The 20,131-nt window shown below is 40.5% G+C and overlaps 1 long non-coding RNA gene across 1 annotated transcript in view; it reads right to left on the bottom strand.

The window, feature by feature from the left end:
* Nucleotides 1-20,131, bottom strand: part of LOC143808323 (uncharacterized) — a 72,539-nt gene that overhangs the window by 8,632 nt on the left and 43,776 nt on the right. The window contains exon 2 of the long non-coding RNA XR_013221921.1: nucleotides 14,063-14,107. This is a non-coding gene — a long non-coding RNA (uncharacterized LOC143808323). The remainder of the gene's footprint in view (nucleotides 1-14,062; nucleotides 14,108-20,131) is intronic.

Here is a 20,131-nt window from a genome sequence, read left to right as displayed (position 1 = left end):
CTGGGAAAAGCTGTACAGTTCACACTGTTCCCTGGCGCCAGGTGTTATTAATAGCCTGGGAACCTTTTGGTGTATTGAACACTTTCCCAGATTATTAACATTAGCCCCCTGCGTTCGGCTTTCCCTCTGCTGGTTATGAAATTTACATGAGAGCTCATTCCATTTTTTTTTTTACATTTTTTTTTTTTTTTTTCACATGATGTACACAATGGGTGCTGAATACAACTCCCATCAGTTTTTCCTGGGACACCAGGCGACAATGATGAGAGCTGCCTTCAACACCCGGCGCCTGGGAACAGCGTGAACTGTACCGCTTACCCATATGTCATCAGTGCGCACGTGTGCGGAACGTTTTGTGGCCCGTGCTGCTGTTAAAAAAACTGACATTTCAGAGTGTGCAGACCCATTCATTTGAATGATTGAATTTGTACCGGATGAGTATCGGAGACACTGACGTGTGAAGGAGGCCTTAGAATTGCACCACTTTGATGCCCCCAATTTATCACATTGGCTCGTTCTGACTGATAAATTTGCCACTTAAACACTTGTGGAACATTACACCAGCTCCTGATTGGCAAACTTTAGTACAATTTTTTTTCTTAATTTGGCACATCATAAGCTTTGCCCCTTTTTCTCTAAGAGACACGAGGCACACAAAAAATCACCCGCCACCTAATAAATTTGCTTTATTTGAACCAGGTATTTAGAAAATTGTAATTTAGTAAATTAGCCCACTGTGTATAATTTTGGAGTCCAGTGTAATAGAAGAACATAGCTGAACTAGGGCTGGTACAGAGGAGACAACTATATTTGAACTAGATGGTGGCCCGATTCTAACACATCGAGTATTCTAGAATATGTATGTATGTATGTATATAGCAGCCACATAGTATATAGCACAGGCCACGTACCAAACAGTGTATAACACAGTCCACATAGTATATAACACTGCCCACGTAGTATATAGCAGCCACGTAGTATATAACACTGCCCATGTAGTATATAGCACAGCCCACGCAGTATATAGCACAGCCCACGCAGTATATAGCACAGCCCACGCAGTATATAGCACAGCCCACGCAGTATATAGCACAGCCCACGCAGTATATAGCACAGCCCACGCAGTATATAGCACAGCCCACGCAGTATATAGCACAGCCCACGCAGTATATTGCCCAGCCACGCAGTATATAACACAGGTCACGTAGTGTATTGCCCAGCCACGTAATATATACCACAGCCACGTAGTATATAGCACAGCCCATATAGTATATAGCACAGAGATGTAGTATATAACACAGCCCACACAGTATCTAACACAGCCCACGTAGTATATAGCAATGTGGGCACCATATTTCTGTTAAAAAAAAGAATTAAAATTAAAAATGGTTATATACTCACCCTCCGTTGGCCCCTGGATCCAGGCGAGGCGTTTACCGATGCGCCTCGCGACGCTCCGGTCCCAAGAGTGCATTGCGGTATCGCGAGATGATGACGTAGCGGTCTTGCAAGACCGCTACATCATCATCTTGCGAGACCGCAATGCATGGCCCGGTCACCGGAGCATCGCGAGGAGCGGGAAAGGCCTCGGCTGGATCCGGGGGCACACGGTAGGTGAGTATATAATGATTTTTTATTTTTTTTTATTATTTTTTACATTAGATCTTTTTACTATTGATGCCGCATAGGCAGCATCAATAGGAAAATGTTGGTCACACAGGGTTAATAGCAGCATTATTGGAGTGCATTACCCGCGGCATAACGCGGTCCGTTAACGCTGCCATTAACCCTGTGTGAGCGCTGACTGGAGGGGATTATGGAGCGGGCACTGACTGCTGGGGAGTAGGGAGGGACTAATTCTCGGCCGGACTATGCCCGTCGCTGATTGGTCGCGGCCGTCAGCGACGCGGGATTTCCGGGACAGACCGACAGAAAGGCAGCCAGACATACAGACGGAAGTGACCCTTAGACAATTATATAATAGATGAAGAGTGTGAGATCTGTCTGATGCAGTAATTACAACAGGCGTACTTTATGTATACTGGAAATAAGGTTTAGTATCATCATGGACAGGGATTCTTTACTGTAAGAGCAGAGAGATTATAATGGAACTTTCTGCCCCACGATGATGTGATGGATGACGTTGAAGAGCCTCGGATTCTTTCCTTTAATCGTTTTAGATTCCGGATTTCGGGAGATTAGACGCTGATCCTGAGATTTTGGGCACAGTTAGACGGCCATATAACACGGACAATGATTGCATCGCAGTACATGGACTGTCCGGTGGCTCTCCTGTCCCCCAGCATGACAGCTGAATAGAAATACAAACTGGCACGCTCGGGTCAGGAGATCTGACGACCAGTCCAAGCTTTGCAATGTGATCGTCGTCCATGTTATCCGGCTGTGTGACTGCTCCCTTATTCTGATTTTGGGAAGGATTTTCTTGCTTACTATGGGGCAGTTGGACCCCAACCTCACAAGGGTTCTTAGTTTGAATCAACCGTGTATATTTCTAGGTTTTATTTCTTTGGGACGAGGGTTCCTCCTTCTTTACCATGTACCTACTCCTTAGCCAATTCACGTCAGCCAACAATGAAGCCACAGTTTTGTCCACCCCTGCTCCTCTATGGGAATATACACACAGCAGATTTCTGCAACTGAAAATCGATTCACTTCGTGGGAGTATTTTTTTTTTCCCATAATGAAGAATTTTGTGAATGAGCATGCGATCGATCGCTTACAGGTATAATACAGGAGTGTTCTGCCTGTTGGCATAAATGGACACACAACACAACTGCTGCAAGTTTTCTTGCTGAATTTTTCACAATAAATCTGCAGTGTATTACCAGAGATATGCACAAATCTCCTCTACAAGTTGAGGGCATTTTCAGCTCCCAAAATTTGGACCCCTGTGATACATTTTCTACAGATTTCACCCTTTGCAGTGCATAGTAGGAAATCTTCTGCAATTGCCCCACGTATGGACTTTGTAGTGGATACTTGGCAGAATTGCATTTACCCCAAACTGGTGGCCCAGAAGGTCCTATCAGTGGCCCGGTACAGAGGCATGTACACTTTGTAACCTATATTGAAAGCTAATGAAAATACCGCCTGAAAAAACACCATTCCCGAAGCCTCGGCGTTCCTACCTAATGTCACAAGTCACAGCTGATCGTACACTCTAGTGCTGCAGCTGACTAGTATTTAGACAGCAGTTCAATTCCATCTGCATGTTTGGGACCTCAAATTAGTGAGTGGCATTTGCCAGCCCCACCAGCCAGCAGTAACAATTGTCAGAAACAGTTGCCAACAAAAGGTAACGTTGAGGTCTGCTATTTCCATTTGTCACATCGGCTGCTTTCAGCGGATACCTGTGGCTAATAATACACCGAAAACGACAGACCAAGTGTGACAGCCGAGAAATCCGCATCCAACAACACATTCAATCATATCAGGATAGAAGAAGATCTAGATTTCTTAATAAACCTCATTGTGTATGAATATAAATGACTAAAGGAAACCTGCAGCTGTCTCCCTGCTGATTCAGGGTTTGTTAGCAGGTAAGGAACATTGAAATCTGTCTGATCTCCTAATGAAGCCGCGGCTACAGGGAGAAAATGAACTGCTACACTCCGTCCAGCCGCTCACCTCCTGTTATCAGGGCGGCGCAGGAAGCAGTGACATTGCTGCAGAGCAGGCTGTCAATCACTTGTGCGCAGCGTCTGTGTGTGCAGATCAGACTGTCTAGCAAGTTGCCAGGAGCGATAACAGCTACGCTCGTTTAGTGCGAGGAGCTGCAGGGAGAATATAACTTTATTTTCTCCCTGTAGCCTCTGTTCCAGTAAACCTGCCAGGCATGATTTAAATGATATGTATCTGCAGATAATCCTATATCAGCAGGTAAATAGCGTTTTCAAAAGAGACAGGTCCTTTTAAAGCGGTTGTCCCGCCACAAATATTCTCTTTAATAATGGATCTGTGATGCCCTCTGACATCTGGTATTATGTGGACAAGATGAAGACAGACCGGCATCTCTCCTGCAGTAGGTGCCGAGAGGGAAATGTATTAATTCACAGTGGTCATTCCGATCACTGGCTGTCCATGTAATACAATGATGACCTGAGACTACCAAAGTGATGTAAATGTCTTTAGAGTGACCCACTAGTCTGCCCCAGATCTGAGTCTTTGGTAATTGCATTTGGCTTTTAGCAGGGACATACAGCAAAAGTGCAAATTGGGCCCCCCTCTCCCCACACCCCTCAAAAAAATATTCGGCGGCCTAGGTTAGGGTCATACAACCCAATTCTTAAAAACTTAGAGGGTTATAAATATATTGAAGCATGCTCATAGTAATTTTGACCCCACTGAAACCTCTTGGTGTTCTCACTCACTATTCTACCTCAATCATGGCCCAAGTATAATGCCCCACCCCACTCATATTATGACATCCCCACACTTAATTCCCCAACAGTACCCCCACATGTAAAGTATGATGATCCCACCATGGCTCTATCAAAGTAGGATGCCACCACACTGCCCAGTGACACAGTAAGATGTGAACCAGCATACAATAACATGCCTCCCCAAAAAGTATCCCCCACACAGTATTATGACTTCCACAGCGGCCCACACAGAGTATAATGGCCCCCATAGTCCCCCAAACAGTATCATGGCAACCGCCGCAGTTCTGCCCTCACACAGTTTGCTGGCTCCTATAGTCCGCCACTCAATGTGATGACCCTATCTCAGTATGATAGCTTCTATATGATATGATGGCCCCACACTATGATGGCTCCTGCAGTCCCCCACTTAGTATTAACGCCCTCAACAGCCCTTCAATCAATATCATAGTCGCCACAGCCCCCACAAGTACTGACATTAAATAAAATAGAACTGCCCACCTAGCTGCATTCCCCTTTAGCGCTGTTCCGGTCTGTACACCGTGTGGATTAATAGTTTGGTGCCATCTGATGACGTCATCATGACGTCTGCACTGAGACTCAGACAACAGGCTGGGCAGGGAGTCGACACCATTCTATTTAACAGTATCTCCATCCTGATGATTCAGACACTGGTGAAGTTGTAATGAGGGGCGGAGGGTGGTCTCCATTGGCACCTGACCCCTCCTACTCACGGGTCTCATAGAAGCTACATTGTGTGACACTATGAGTGATACATTCTTGGCTGTCAGTGGAATAAGTGTGAGATAAACTGTGCCTGTCAGCAGTTCTAAGCAAATCAGAATTGCTAACAGAGCTCAAAATGATACTGAGATGACATCGCTGCTCCCCAATGTGGCATGTCAAACTGAAGTCTGAGTTTATGGCTACAAACCAAAACGTGCGTCAGGGTTTGGCACCACAACCTGCAGGAGGTACAACCCCTGGCAAAAATTATGGAATCACCGACCTTGGAGGATTTTCATTCAGTTGTTTAATTTTGTAGAAAAAAAGCAGATCACAGACATGGCACACAACTAAAGTCATTTCCAATGGCAACTTTCTGGCTTTCAGAAACACTAAAAGAAATCAAGAACAAAAATGTGGTAGTCAGTAATGGTTACTTTTTTTTAACCAAGCATAAGGAAAAAATTATGGAATCACTCAATTCTGAGGAAAAAAATTATGGAATCATGAAAAACAAAAAAACACTCCAACACATCTCTAGTATTTTGTTGCCCCACCTCTGGCTTTAATAACCGCTTGCAGTCTCTGAGCCATGGACTTAATGAGTGTCACACAGTACTCCTCATCAATCTGGCTCCAGCTTTCTCTGATTGCTGTTGCCAGATCAGCTTTGCAGGTTGGAGCCTTGTCATGGACCATTTTCTTCAACTTCCACCAAAGATTTTCAATTGTATTGAGATCCGGACTATTTGCAGGCCATGACATTGACCTTATGTGTCTTTTTTCCAGGAATGTTTGCACAGTTTTTGCTCTATGGCAGGATGCATTATCATCTTGAAAAATGATTTCATCATCCCCAAACATCCTTTCAATTGATAGGATAAGAAAAGTGTCCAAAATATCAACATAAACTTGTGCATTTATTGAAGCTGTAATGACAGCCATCTCCCCAGTGCCTTTACCTGACATGCAGCCCCATATCATCAATGACAGAGGAAATTTGCATGTTTTCTTCAGGCTGTCATCTTTATAAATTTCATTGGAACGGCACCAAACAAAAGTTCCAGCATCATCAACTTGCTCAATGCAGATTCGCGATTCATCACTGAATATGACTTTCATTCAGTCATCCACAGTCCATGATTGCTTTTCCTTAGCCCATTGTAACCTTGTTTTTTTCTGTTTAGGTGTTAATGATGGCTTTTGTTTAGCTTTTTTGTATGTAAATCCCATTTCCTTTAGGCGGTTTCTTACAGTTCGGTCACAGATGTTGACTCCAGTTTCCACCCATTCGTTCCTCATTTGTTTTCTTGTGCATTTTCTGTTTTGCAGACATATTGCTTTAAGTTTCCGGTCTTGACACTTTGATGTCTTCCTTGGTCTACCAGTATGTTTGCCTCTAACAACCTTCCCATGTTGTTTGTATTTGACCCAGATTATAAACACAGCTGACTGTAAACAACCAATATCTTTTGAACCATTGCGTGATGATCCTCTCCTTTCAATTGACATCTCTTGTGTTGGAGCCTTGATTCAAGTCATTCCACATGGTGCAACAGCTCTCCAAGGTGTGATCACTCCTTTTTAGATGCAGACTAATGAGCAGATCTAATTTGATGCATGTGTTATTTTTGGGTATGAAAATTTACAGGGTGATTCCATAATTTTTTCCTCAGAATTGAGTGATTCCATCATTTTTCCCCTATGCTTGGTTAAAAAAGTAACCATTACTGACTACCATATTTTTGTTCTTGATTTCTTTTAGTGTTTCTTAAAGCCAGAAAGTTGCCATTTGAAATGACTTTAGTTTTGTGCCATGTCTGTGATCTGCTTTTTTTCTACAAAATTAAACAACTGAATGAACATCCTCCAAGGCCAGTAATTTCCATAATTTTTGCCAGGGGTTTTAATTGGGCACATTTGCACCCACATGTTCTTCTGATTACCTGTACTTATGACCATTGGTCCAGCACATAATATGTCACTTTATTATCGGAGGCTCACATACACAGTGTGATACCTCAGGATGTTATCATATACTAGATGGTAGCCCGATTCTAACGCATCGGGTATTCAAAAATATGTATGTAGTTTATTTATGAAGATTTTAGAATAATACATTGAATACACAGGATTCGGCTGGCCGTGACCAATTCGCGAAGTGAGGTTGAAATCCCGCGCCAATTCTGCGCCTGTCGCTGATTGTTCGTGGCCGGCCATGTAGTATATAACAGCCCACGTAGTAAATAGCACAGCCACGTAGTATATTGCACAGCCACGTAGCATATTGCACAGCCACGTAGTATATTGTACAGCCCACGTAGTATATTGCACAGCCCACGTAGTGTATAACACAGGCCACGTAGTATATAGCACTTTCTATTTAGGTACTACACATTATCATTATTTATATGTAGATTTGGATATGTATGTAGTTGTTACTTTTTGTTCTATTTCAATGTCAATTTTGGGGCCATTGCATAACCCTATGCTTAGCTCCTGTGATACTCTGTTTAGTGCCATCTATTGGTTTGCCACACTTTAAAAGAAAAAAAAAATCTCATATTTTGTATTTTGTAAATTACAATAAAACTTTACCTTTTTATTATTTTTTGCTTCTTTTAACACAAAATGTAGGTGATTGTTCTTTTTTGTACCCAGCCATATGTCTAGGTTCCATGGATGTGTTACCCTAAATACTTGTGCATGTGCCATTTTTGTCTGCTCTTTTTCTTCTATGTATCAAAAATAGAATAGTTTGTGCTCACTTCATCTCCATCACCCCACATTAATTAATAATTGCATGTTAATGATACATTTAGGTTGTTCACTACTTTAGGACCTTAGTAGTGGTCATCAATGTCTGATCGCTCTGGGGAGGACATCTGGCACCCCTGCCGATCAGTTGTTATTGGTGGCGGCCACCATCAGGAAGTACTCACTTGGAGCTAGACGTTTTCTAGTAGTGACCGAGGATCGGTAGAACACATCTGCCTCCATTTCTATAGTAGGTGGATGTGTAGTACCCTGTGGTGGCCACTATCAAAAGACGGCCCGCTCCACAAGAGAGTATTTCCAGCTGGTGGCTGCCACTGTCGACACCGATAACAGCTGATCAGTGGGGGTGCAGAGTGTCCGACCCTGACCGATCAGACATTGATGACCTATCCTAAGGATAGTTCATCAATGCTAAACTAGTGGACAGCCTCTTTAAAGCAGTATAATTTTATAAGCATGTTAGAAAACTTCAAATATTAAAGGAGAGATGCAGTGTCAAACTTTACACGTAGATGTTGAATTTTGCGAAAATTGAGAATTTTGATGCATGTTAAGAATTAAGGTTGCAACATAAACGTGTTTGTTTCATGCCTGTACAAGACAGCTATGACTTGTCCTGGACATGCAACTTTTTTGTGACCTTTTTAACGGAGAAATGGACACAAGGCCTGTTCTCAACATTTTTAGGTTTTACTATAGGTAACAAAATGGTATATTAAATAGCATAAAGTGTTAATAAAATGCTATAAATTGCTCAAAAATGTTTATTATCCCGTTTGTTTGTTTTTACAATTTATGAGCTGCCTCAATTTATAGTTACCATTAATGAATTCATGGGGGCAGATTTATTAATGCACTAATGCCATATCCCTGGCATGAACGTATGCCATTTTGGCCAGGACCTCTTTTATGTTCTTCATTATCCAGTGATAACTCTGCAAAAAAATTTGCAATAAATAGCGCTATAATACATGTTTTGCATGTGCAGAAAATGCTATTGGAGGACGTTGCATGGACGGCTCATTCTTAGAACAGCACATTTTATTGCTGGATCCTGCATGCTATGTTAGGTATGTCAATCATGCCATCAAAGATCTCCCATGTGGATTGGGGCTGCTGGGAGTCTAGGGACAGATGATGCTTAGACAAGTGTCCCAAGTGATACCATAAAGGAACAAATGTGGAGTTTCTGAAGGATTAAAATAGGGGACAGCCTGGTTGGGAGTTAATGCTGTCTGATCACAAGCTGGAGCTATAAGTAAACCAGAAGTACAGGGTAATAGGAGTATATGTAACCAATGTATAAGAAAGCTAAGTAAACAGTGTTTATGTAAAGCACAATATGCCAGTGTACAGTTGGGTTGTTTAGCAATAGTATGATGGTGTAAATCCCTGTGTGGAAGGACGCTTTCTGCCAATGGTGGATACAGTTTATGTAGTGGGCATTATTTAATATTTGTATGCATGAGGTATAGATTAGTGATGAGCGAATATACTCGTTACTGGAGATTTCTCGAGTACGCTCGGGTCTCCTCCGAGTATTTTTTAGTGTTCGGAGATTTAGTTTTTATTGCCGCAGCTGAATGTTTTACATCTGTTAACCAACATAAGTACATGTGGGGATTCCCTAGCAAACAGGCAACCCCCACATGTACTTATGCTGGCTAACAGATGTAAATCATTCAGCTGCGGCAATAAAAACTAAATCTCCGAGCACTAAAAAATACTTGGAGGACCCCCAAGCGTGCTCGAGAAATCTCGAGTAACGAGTATAGATCTATTCTTATGCATTTTGTGCATGCAGGCTGCTGAGATTATTATTATATAATTAATGGTGATGTACATGAAAAGGGGTTACCTATAAAATACAAATATAAACTGGTACAGAAAGAAGACAGCCCTGCCCTTGACTGCTTACGGTCTACAGGATTTTGGGGAAGAAGACAGCAGGTTCAGGGGTTGCAGCAGCTCCGGAGATGGTGAGGAGGCAGCGCGATCTTGCAGGCTGTAAGCTTTCTTGAAGAGGTGGGTTTTCAAGTTTCATCTGAAAGTTATGAATGTGGTAGATGATCGGACATATTGGGGCACAGAATTACAGAGGATCGAAGATACTGGGGAGGAGTCTTGGAGGTGAGTGGGTGACTACCATAGGATTGGAGATTATGCGTGGTAAGATACCGGGAGATTGGTTTGGACATCTATGGAGGAGACAGATTATGGATGGCTTTTTAGGTCAATCTTAGTAGTTCGAACTGGATATGTTGGGGAATTGAGGGCAAATAAAGGGATTTGCAGAGGAGTAGTGAGGAAAGAGGTGGATTAGTTCAGCAGCAGAGTTTAATTAGGCAGAAAATGTAAATACATGTTTTTGCAATTCACAGTTATTGAAAATTATGCTCCTTTCAAAAAATAACAAACTTTAATCTTCTGAAATGGCCCACTGGTCTTATTCTGTCTGCGAGCTTTATCTGTCCGCCCCAGTGGCTGATTAGCTGTCGTGCAAGTGCAGTTACTGTCATCACAAAAAAAAGAGTTCCTCACAGCATTCTGTGAGCACGGGGAGCGGCTCACATACGTTGTGCACCCTGGAAGTGAAGGAACCTTTTTTTTAATGACTGGAACTGCACCTGCGCAGCCAGCTGATCGGCCTCCAAGGCAGCAGACTTGTGATGTTTATTGTGATACATAAATCAGGCAGAGGAATTAAGTGGGATACAGGAAAGATGATGAGTTTGTTTTTGTCCACATTGAGCTTTAGAAAGCATGGTAAGAAGTAGGAGGATTTGGCTGATAGACACTCAGGGATTCTCGACAGCAGAGAGGAGACATTTGACCAGAGAAGTAGATATGACTGTCATGAGCTTATACATAATACTAGAAGCCATGGGAATTTATAAGTTGTTTCAGGCCAAAGGTATAAGAGGAGAAGAGTAGAGGTTCCAAGACAGAGTTTTGAGGGACGCCAACACAGAGAGCGCAAGATGAGTAGGTAGTATAGGAATGGAAGACAATAAATGTGCAGATCCAGGAGATGGCAAGTTCTTTGACACCAAAGGAAGAGAGGATCAGTAGTAGGAGAGCATAATCCACTGTCTCAGAGGCAGAGAACATGTGTATAATGAGGAATAGAGAGAATTATCTGTTAGCTTTGGCGGTAAGTCGTTCGTTATTACTAAAACATGGCCTGATTTGGTCCATCTTGTTTTTCAAATGTGCAGCAAAGTCTTCTGCAGAGATAAAGAAAGTCGGAGGTGGCAACGATGGGTGCAGGAGAGAGCTAAAATAGTTGAATATTTGTTGGGGTTGTGGGATAAAGAAGATATGAAGGTTGTGAAGTATTCCTGTTTAGCTGAGGCGAGGGCCAATTTGAATGTGAAAGTTGCTTGTTTGAATGTGGTGAAGTCTTCCTCTGAGTGCATTTTATTCCAGTACTGCTCAGTGTGAGGTTAGTGTGCCAGGGCTTTTTAATGATTCATCGCACTCTGCCATGGATGAGAGGAGTCTCTGAGTTAATAGCTGATGCAAATGTGGGATTGTAGAAAATGGTAGCACTATCCGTGATGATGTGATGATATGGAGGACAACGTTAGAATAGAGTAAGAGTGTGTAAATGTCCAGTGTCATGGCTCGATTTTGGGACTCTGTCCAGTGACCTATTGCTGCGTGATTGGTTTCCCTCTCCGCTGAGCCACAGCCTGTTCTGTGTCTGTCCAACTGCTGATAGTTCTCTTGTCTTTGCTTTCCTTTTTCTATTCAGGTGTTTCTCACTTCCTCATTTGGTTCTGCCCCATCACATCTTGGGAGGGGCCAGTTTTTACTCCTCTTATACCTGCCTTCTTTGCTGGCTATACTTCAAGATTGATGGATGTTTGTCATTCCAGCTCCTTAGCTAGGGTTTATCTTGCCTGGTTAGTCGCTGTTGCCTTTCCTGTGGTTTGTTTATGAGTCTTCCTCCCAAGCACCCTCTCCTTTCTTTTATGTTTATAGTCTGGGAGGTTTTCCATGTGTTCCTTTTTTTTCGGTTCTTTTTATTTTTCTCCGTCTTTCCTGTCTTACTGTGTGCACATGTCCTTAGGCCTGTGCCTCATCCTCAGATTTATGTGTATTTCATTTTTAGAGATACAGTGGCATCTAAAAGCTTGAGCACCCCTGGTCAAAATTACTGTTATTGTGAACAGTTAAGCAACGTGAAGATGAAATGATCTCTAAAAGGCCTAAAGTAAAAGCTGACACATTCCCTGTGTATTTTAGGCAAAAAATATATTTTTTTTCATCTTTTACATTTTAAAAATTATTATTTTATACTTGCAAAATGTAAAGGATAAAAATATGTATTTTTCTTTGTCTAAAATGCAAAGGAAATGTGTCATCTTTATCTTTACGCCTTTTAGATATTATTTCATCTTTAACATCTTACACATTGCCTAGCATATGTATTGAAAATAAAATCACATTCTGCACTGCAGCATGGTTGCATGTATAATGTGCATTAAATTGTTGTATTTAGTCATATACATTGGTTCTGCAAAAAAAATCTTTCTCAATTTTGCTAGAGGGAAAAAAAATTGTCTCCACCAAGTTGGTGCCGGCGGCGCTTGCGCAGTAACATCTATTGGCGATCCATTAGATGCCACTGCACTGGCACAATATTGGTGGAGACACTTTTTTTTCTCTAGCAAAGTGGCGCCTGTGCAGTAGCATCTATCTGATCGCCGATAGATGCTACTGCACCGTCGCCATATTGAGAACATATTGAGATCATTTTTTTTTTCAGAATCAATGTATATGGCTAAATAAAACAATTTAATGCATATTATACATGCAATTTTTTTTTCAATACATATAATATTCAGTATGTAAATAGGGGGCAGGTCACCGAGGGATCGCGATCCACCCGCTGCTGTTAACATGTTAAATACCGCTGTCAATCTCTGATCATGATCGCGCTGGAAGCGTGTCATTAGCTCCAACCATCGGTGCCCTTGTCACATGATCACATGGCACCGATGGGTTGGCATGACAACCCAGGGTCTGCAGGAGACCCCTGTGGTTGTCATTGCTGATCTGCTATGAGTCCAGCGTTCACAGCAGATGATCAATTCTGCTTCACATAGCGCCGGCTATGTGTAGCAAGAGCGATCAGAAGATTGCAGCTTTAAGCTATGAAGACTATTGAAGTCAGTAAAAAGTGTAAAAAAAAATGTTTTTTTAATAAAATGTAAAACTTCAAATCACCACCCTTTTGCTCCATTCAAATTAAAACAATTTAAGAAAAAAAATACACATATTTGCTATTACCACAATCAGAAACTCCCGATCTCTCAAAATATAAAAATAATGCAATAATCGGCAAATGGCGTAACGAGAAAAAAAAATCAAAGTGCCAGAATTACTTACTCGCTAAAATGCAATTACAGGAAATCAAAACATTGTATCTACCCCAAAACGCTATCAATAAAAACATCAGCTCGGCATGGAAAAAAAAAATCTCACCTAGCCCCATATATCCTGAAAAATGGAGACGCTACGGGTCTCAGAAAATGGCTCCGTTTTTTTTTTTTTAAAACTTCACTTTTTTTTTTTTCACCATTTAAATAATAAAGAACCTAGACATGTTTGGTATCTGCAAACTCGTAATGACCTGGGGAATCATTCCAGCATATCAGTTTTCGCATTTAGTGAACATGGTTAAAAAAAAAAAAACAATTGTGAAATTGAACCTTTTTTTGCAATTTCACCGCACTTGGAATTTTTTTCCCATTTTCCAGTACACGATATGGTAAAATCACTGGTGTTGTTCAAAAGCACAACTTGTTCTGCAAAAAAACTGACCTTTGGGTTTTCATTGGCTGTGAACCATGATCATCAACATTAACAAATAAACAAAATAAACCCTTGAAATAGATCACTCTGTTTGTAATGACTCTATATAATATATGAGTTTCATCTTTTGTATTGAAGAACTGAAATAAATTAACTTTTTGATGATATTCTAATTTTGTGAGAAGCACATGTAGTATATTTATATGGTAACTACACTTGATTGACTAGAAATTTATATAGCTAGGATACAATTTGAGATGAGTGGCTGTAGTTACTATGGTACACTAAGTATGAGAGTTCTGTGTTTGTATCTAGCTGGGCGGCTGGTCACTCACCCACACTATAGATGGCAGACATTCCTCTGTAGATGACAACTGTTCCTAAATAGAGACAATTAAATAAATAAAAAAGCACTGAAAAAACATTATATTAGACCATCGGGTACAGTTAAAACAGAAAAAGATATGATACTTATTTTTAATGTGTTCTTACTCCTATGAGTATTTTCCTCATTTCCTTATGGTGCACTGAGGTAACGAGCACTGACTGGATAAATGTAAGTCAACTGATGTTCGACCACTGACCTGTTTACACGGGCTGACAAATGCAGATGGATACAGAACAATCAATACTACAATTGTTCTGTTCCCACGCAGCATACACCATGCACACTGTTTGCACGGGGCGATGTGCTGCAGACAGTGATTATTACGCTGGCATAAACAATCCAATCACTTTACGAATCAGCTTTCTTATGAACACTCGATTGCCGATTTGGCTTGTCTGGGTGCATCTTTAAATCATTTTTGAATCTTTTTTCTATACTTAAGTGACCAGCTTTTGGCTGCTGGACATCAGATCATGTATGATAAGAATAACAACAAGTTTTCTGCTGTTTAATACCGAATTTGCAATTATATGGAAATTATTGAAATAACTTTATGGCATAACTAAGAGGGCAGGCCTTGAGAATATTTTATTTTTCTGGTGGGCCTATGGTACCCAGTCCAAAACTGGTGCCAGCAGCGAGGAGTACATACTTTACTGGAGGGGCTATATCTCAGACTGAAATCTTGTTTGGACTTGTCAAGTGGCCAACTTCTGAGTACTTGGTGCCAGATCCTGTACGATGCCTATTATAGTAAGAATGTGTACAAGTTGTGAGCTTCTTTTTGTTTTAAACTCTTCTTGCAATTCTACTGATATGACAGTAGCTATAAACTGTGGAGAAAAACACTGAGAGCTGGCGTTACATGGAGGCCGGGGAGCTGCGTGGAGTGTAGTCTTGGATGGGAGTTTATTACAGCCATGTGAGTGCTGCAGTAGATTAGACGCTGTCTCCCCCTCTGGGCTTCATCTTCTCTTACACAAGATTTCTGTTTTGTTTTTCTCAGCCTTGACGCCACCACGCACACACAGACATTGATTCACAAAGCCAAGCCTGAGCTCTGCTAGAAACTTGAGTTTCAGCCATTTACATTCTGAAATCCCTCAAATTAAATGCCAGGAAAAATGACGTCTTGCGACCCCAGCCGCGTGATCCGCCAGCATCCCATAATCCCGTAGTTTGTCGTTCATAACTTACTTTGCTTGCACAAGTGAACATTGCTGTAAATGGTTGCTATTAACTAATAACTTTCTTTTAGGGCCTATGTGTTATTTCATAGAGGCCTGGAGACATAGCCTATAATAAAACAATAAGGCTGTAGTAAGACTCATAATATATACATACAAGATATAGTCAAAAATGTGCTGAAGCTTGAATGTAAGATACTATATCACTCATTATAGACGATTATCAATTAAATGACCTAATCAGAGACCATCCAATGTAGGAGAATAACTCACTTTATCTATGACCAAAACTCAGCCAGACTGGAAACGCATCAGTGTTTTTCTACACCCATGTTACCATTTTAATGAAGTCAAAACCTAAGAACAAAATGAACATATACCCTGCTGTATGTAAAGAAGTAAAAGCAATAGTGCATATAAATAATAGGCTACTTCATAAACACCGGTTTTGATTTAAAAAAAAAAGTATAAAAGCCGTCCCACCAGCTTTAAGGTGTAGCCAAAATCGGGATGGTCCTAACCTCTAGTATTAAAACCTTACCATGCGTCTTATTGGCTGTGATAAAACATCGAACGTTTGTGGTCCATATCCGCGCTGCCGGCTTGTGAAGAAACATCAAACACCAGAGGTATTATAAAAATAACGGTTTATTTTATTTGTCTACGCGTTCCGAAGTGTAACCCATTATAATCTATGGTGCACACATGTCTTTTTCCTGTCAGCACGGATGACAGGGGCCAATACAAGTCTATGGGTCCATGTAATTCACGTACAGCACACGGAGAAGCTTTTGAATTGATTTTTCTGAAGCCATACTGGAAAATAACAAACGGCACACTAATGGCTCACTGATAACACAATGATCGAAAACACTGATGACTGATACTATACGTATGTGTAAAGGGAGCCTAGGGCTTCATTCAGACCTCTGTTTCTTACGTACAAGAAAAACACTGATTATTTTGATCAGAGCATGGTCGGAGTATCATCAGTTACTCTCGTATATGGAAAAATTAAATTTTCTCCACCTTCTCTATTCTGTCAGTCCATGGATGTCGGACCACACTCAGATGTCATCCGTGTCCCGTCTAATATTTTTACTTACCCATAAGCTTGCATTGCCGAACATGTGAACAGCCCCATACACTATCATAGGTCCTAGTGCTATCTCGTACAAAAAAATGATGTCTAAATGAGGCCAAAGCAGAAAAGTATCTGGACATACCCTTTTCTCTGCAAACAATTTTCATTTTTACACTTATATTTTTTCTTCCCTTCTTCCAAGAGCCATAACTTTTTTACTTTTTCATCTACATAGCCAATTGAGGGCTAGTTGTTTTGCAGGATGAATTGTAGTTTTAAATTATATTATTTGTTTTAACATTCAATGTACAGGAAATAGAGAAAAAATTCAAATGTGGTAAAAGTGTGAAAAAAAAGCAATTTCGCTATTTTGGGGGGATTTTGGTTTAAACCCTTTACCCCCAAGGGTGGTTTGCACGTTAATGACCGGGCCAATATTTACAATTCTGACCACTGTCCCTTTATGAGGTTATAACTCTGGAACGCTTCAACGGATCCCAGTGTTTCTGACATTGTTTTCTCGTGACATATTATACTTCATGATAGTGGTAAAATTTCTTTGATATTACCTGCGTTTATTTGTGAAAAAAACGGAAATTTGGCGAAAATTGTGAAAATTTCGCAATTTTCCAACTTTGAATTTTTATGCAATTAAATCACAGAGATATGTCACACAAAATACTTAATAAGTAACATTTCCCACATGTCTACTTTACATCAGCACAATTTTGGAACCAAAATTTTTTTTTGTTAGGGAGTTATAAGGGTTAAAAGTTGACCAGCAATTTCTCATTTTTACAACACCATTTTTTTTTAGGGACCACATCTCATTTGAAGTCATTTTGAGGGGTCTATATGATGGAAAATACCCAAGTGTGACACCATTCTAAAAACTGCACCCCTCAAGGTGCTCAAAACCACATTCAAGAAGTTTATTAACCCTTCAGGTGTTTCACAGAAATTTTTGGAATGTTTAAATAAAAATGAACATTTAACTTTTTTACACAAAAAATTTACTTCAGCTCCAATTTGTTTTATTTTACTAAGGGTAACAGGAGAAAATGGACCACAAAAGTTGTACAATTTGTCCTGAGTACGCTGATACCCCATATGTCGGGGTAAACCACTGTTTGGGCGCATGGCAGAGCTCGGAAGCGAAAGAGCGCCATTTGACTTTTCAATGCAAAATTGACTGGAATTCAGATGGGACGCTATGTTGCGTTTGGAAAGCCCCTGATGTGCCTAAACATTGAAACCCCCCACAAGTGACACCATTTTGGAAAGTAGACCCCCTAAGGAACTTATCTAGATGTGTGGTGAGCACTTTGACCTATTAAGTGATTCACAGAAGTTTATAATGCAGAGCCGTAAAAATAAAAAATCATATTTTTTCACAAAAATGATATTTTCACCCCAAATTTTTAAATTCCCAAGGGTAACAGGAGAAATTGGACCCCAAAAGTTGTTGTCCAATGTGTCCTGAGTACGCTGATACCCCATATGTTGGGGTAAACCCCTGTTTGTGCACACGGGAGAGCTCGGAAGGGAAGGAGCACTGTTTTACTTTTTCAACGCAGAATTGGCTGGAATTGAGATCGGACACAATGTCGCATTTGGAGATACCCTGATGTGCCTAAGTGGAAACCCCCCAATTATAACTGAAACCCTAATCCAAACACACCCCTAACCCTAATCTCAACTGTAACCCTAATCACACCCCTAACCCTGACACACCCCTAACCCTAATCCCAACCCTATTCCCAACCGTAAATGTAATCCAAACCCTAACTTTAGCCCCAACCCTAACTTTAGCCCCCAACCCTAACTTTAGCCCCAACCCTAACCCTAACTGTAGCCCTAACCCTAGCCCCAACCCTATCCCTAGCCCTAACCCTAGCCCTAACCCTAATGGGAAAATTAAATACATTTTTTTAATTTTTTGTAACTAAGGGGGTGATGAAGGGGGGTTTGATTTACTATTTATAGCGCGTTTTCTAGCGGATCTTTGATTGGCAGCCGTTACACACTAAAAGACGCTTTTTATTGCAAAAAATGTTTTTTGCTTTACCACATTTTGAGTGCTATAATTTTTCCATATTTTGGTCCACAGAGTCATGTGAGGTCTTATTTTTTGCGGGATGAGTTGGCGCTATTATTGGTAACATTTTCGGGCACGTGAAATTTTTTGATCGCTTTTTATTCTGATTTTTCTGAGGCAGAATGACCAAAAACCAGCTATTCATGAATTTCTTTTGGGGGGGGCGTTTATACCGGTCCGCGTTTGGTAAAATGGATAAAGCAGTTTTATTCTGCGGGTAAGTACGATTACAGCGATACCTCATTTATATCATTTTTTTTTATGTTTTGGCGCTTTTATACGATAAAAACTATTTTATAGAAAAAATAATTATTTTTGCATCGCTTTATTCTGAGGACTATAACTTTTTTATTTTTTTGCTGATGATGCTGTATGGCAGCTTGTTTTTTGCGGGACAAGATGACGTTTTCAGCGGTACCATGGTTATTTATTTCCGTCTGTTTGATCGCGTGTTATTCCACTTTTTGTTCGGCGGTATGATAATAAAGCGTTGTTTTTTGCCTCGTTTTTTTTTTTTTTTACGGTGTTCACTGAAGGGGTTAACTAGTGGGACAGTTTTATAGGTCGGGTCGTTACGGACGCGGCAATACTAAATATGTGTAGAACAAATAGAGGAGAAAATCCAGCTTCCAAAAATATCAAAATTTATTAAAGATAAAATCCAAAGTCCAAAAACATGGTTCACAGGAGAAGAAATAGCAGCAAGCTACATGTTTCGAACAATAAGTTCTTTTTCAAAGCTGCTCACCATGCACCAGAGTGAGGTTTAAATATTTTTGGAAGCTGGATTTTCTCCTCTATTTGTTCTATTGCCTCACGTGAAGACTGCACGTCATCCGGGCTTCCCCACAACAAATGCCTAGTAGGTGAGCTGGTTTTGTCTCATTTTTTTTTTTTCTTCTGTTATAGTACAGTTTTGAAACCGTGCACACCAAGAGCCTGTAAAAACAAGTGTTTGCTTTGTTTAATATTTTTGTGCTCTAAGGCATATATTTTCTTCCTTTTTTTTTGTTTGTGGGTTTTTTTGGAATATCTTTACAAAATGAATGAAAGTCCAGAAAGAGCTCGTAAAGCCGCTCAGTTGTTCTCAATGGATTTATCCTCCACAATGGATGGGTCTGAGTCAGACCTTTTCAGCACAGACGTTAATAAGCTAGAAAAACTGATGATAAATGAAATGAAAGTGTGGTGGGATTTTACTACTTTGGACAATTATGTGCAAAAAGAAATGATCCCCAGAGGGTTGCGCATTAAGAAAATTCCCACCACCACATATTCACAGCAGTTTGTGCAAGAGTGGAATATGATCCTAAGTAATTGCTCCATTCAGCTAATGCAATTAATCATGAAATATGAGGACACCAAGCTGAAAAATATTCAGTCAGAAATCAACAACATTAAAACTAGCTTGGAAAATAAAGACACTATTAAATATAATGAGGAATTAAAAAATATAAAAATATCTTTATTGAAAACAGAAGATTTAATCATGAGTCGCAAGAAAAATAAATTTCAACGTGACTTAAGAGATTATCAAACAAATCAGGTATATGAATGGGGTAGATGGCAGAAAGCACACAAAAGCCCTCGCCCAATCCTGAAACGTACTAATTCCTCTGATATATCTGAGCGCCGAGTTTCTTTCAG

The sequence above is a fragment of the Ranitomeya variabilis genome, chromosome 2 (genome assembly GCF_051348905.1).
Source record: "Ranitomeya variabilis isolate aRanVar5 chromosome 2, aRanVar5.hap1, whole genome shotgun sequence".
Classification (NCBI taxonomy): domain Eukaryota; kingdom Metazoa; phylum Chordata; class Amphibia; order Anura; family Dendrobatidae; genus Ranitomeya; species Ranitomeya variabilis.
This window is presented reverse-complemented; position numbering and strand designations above follow the sequence as displayed.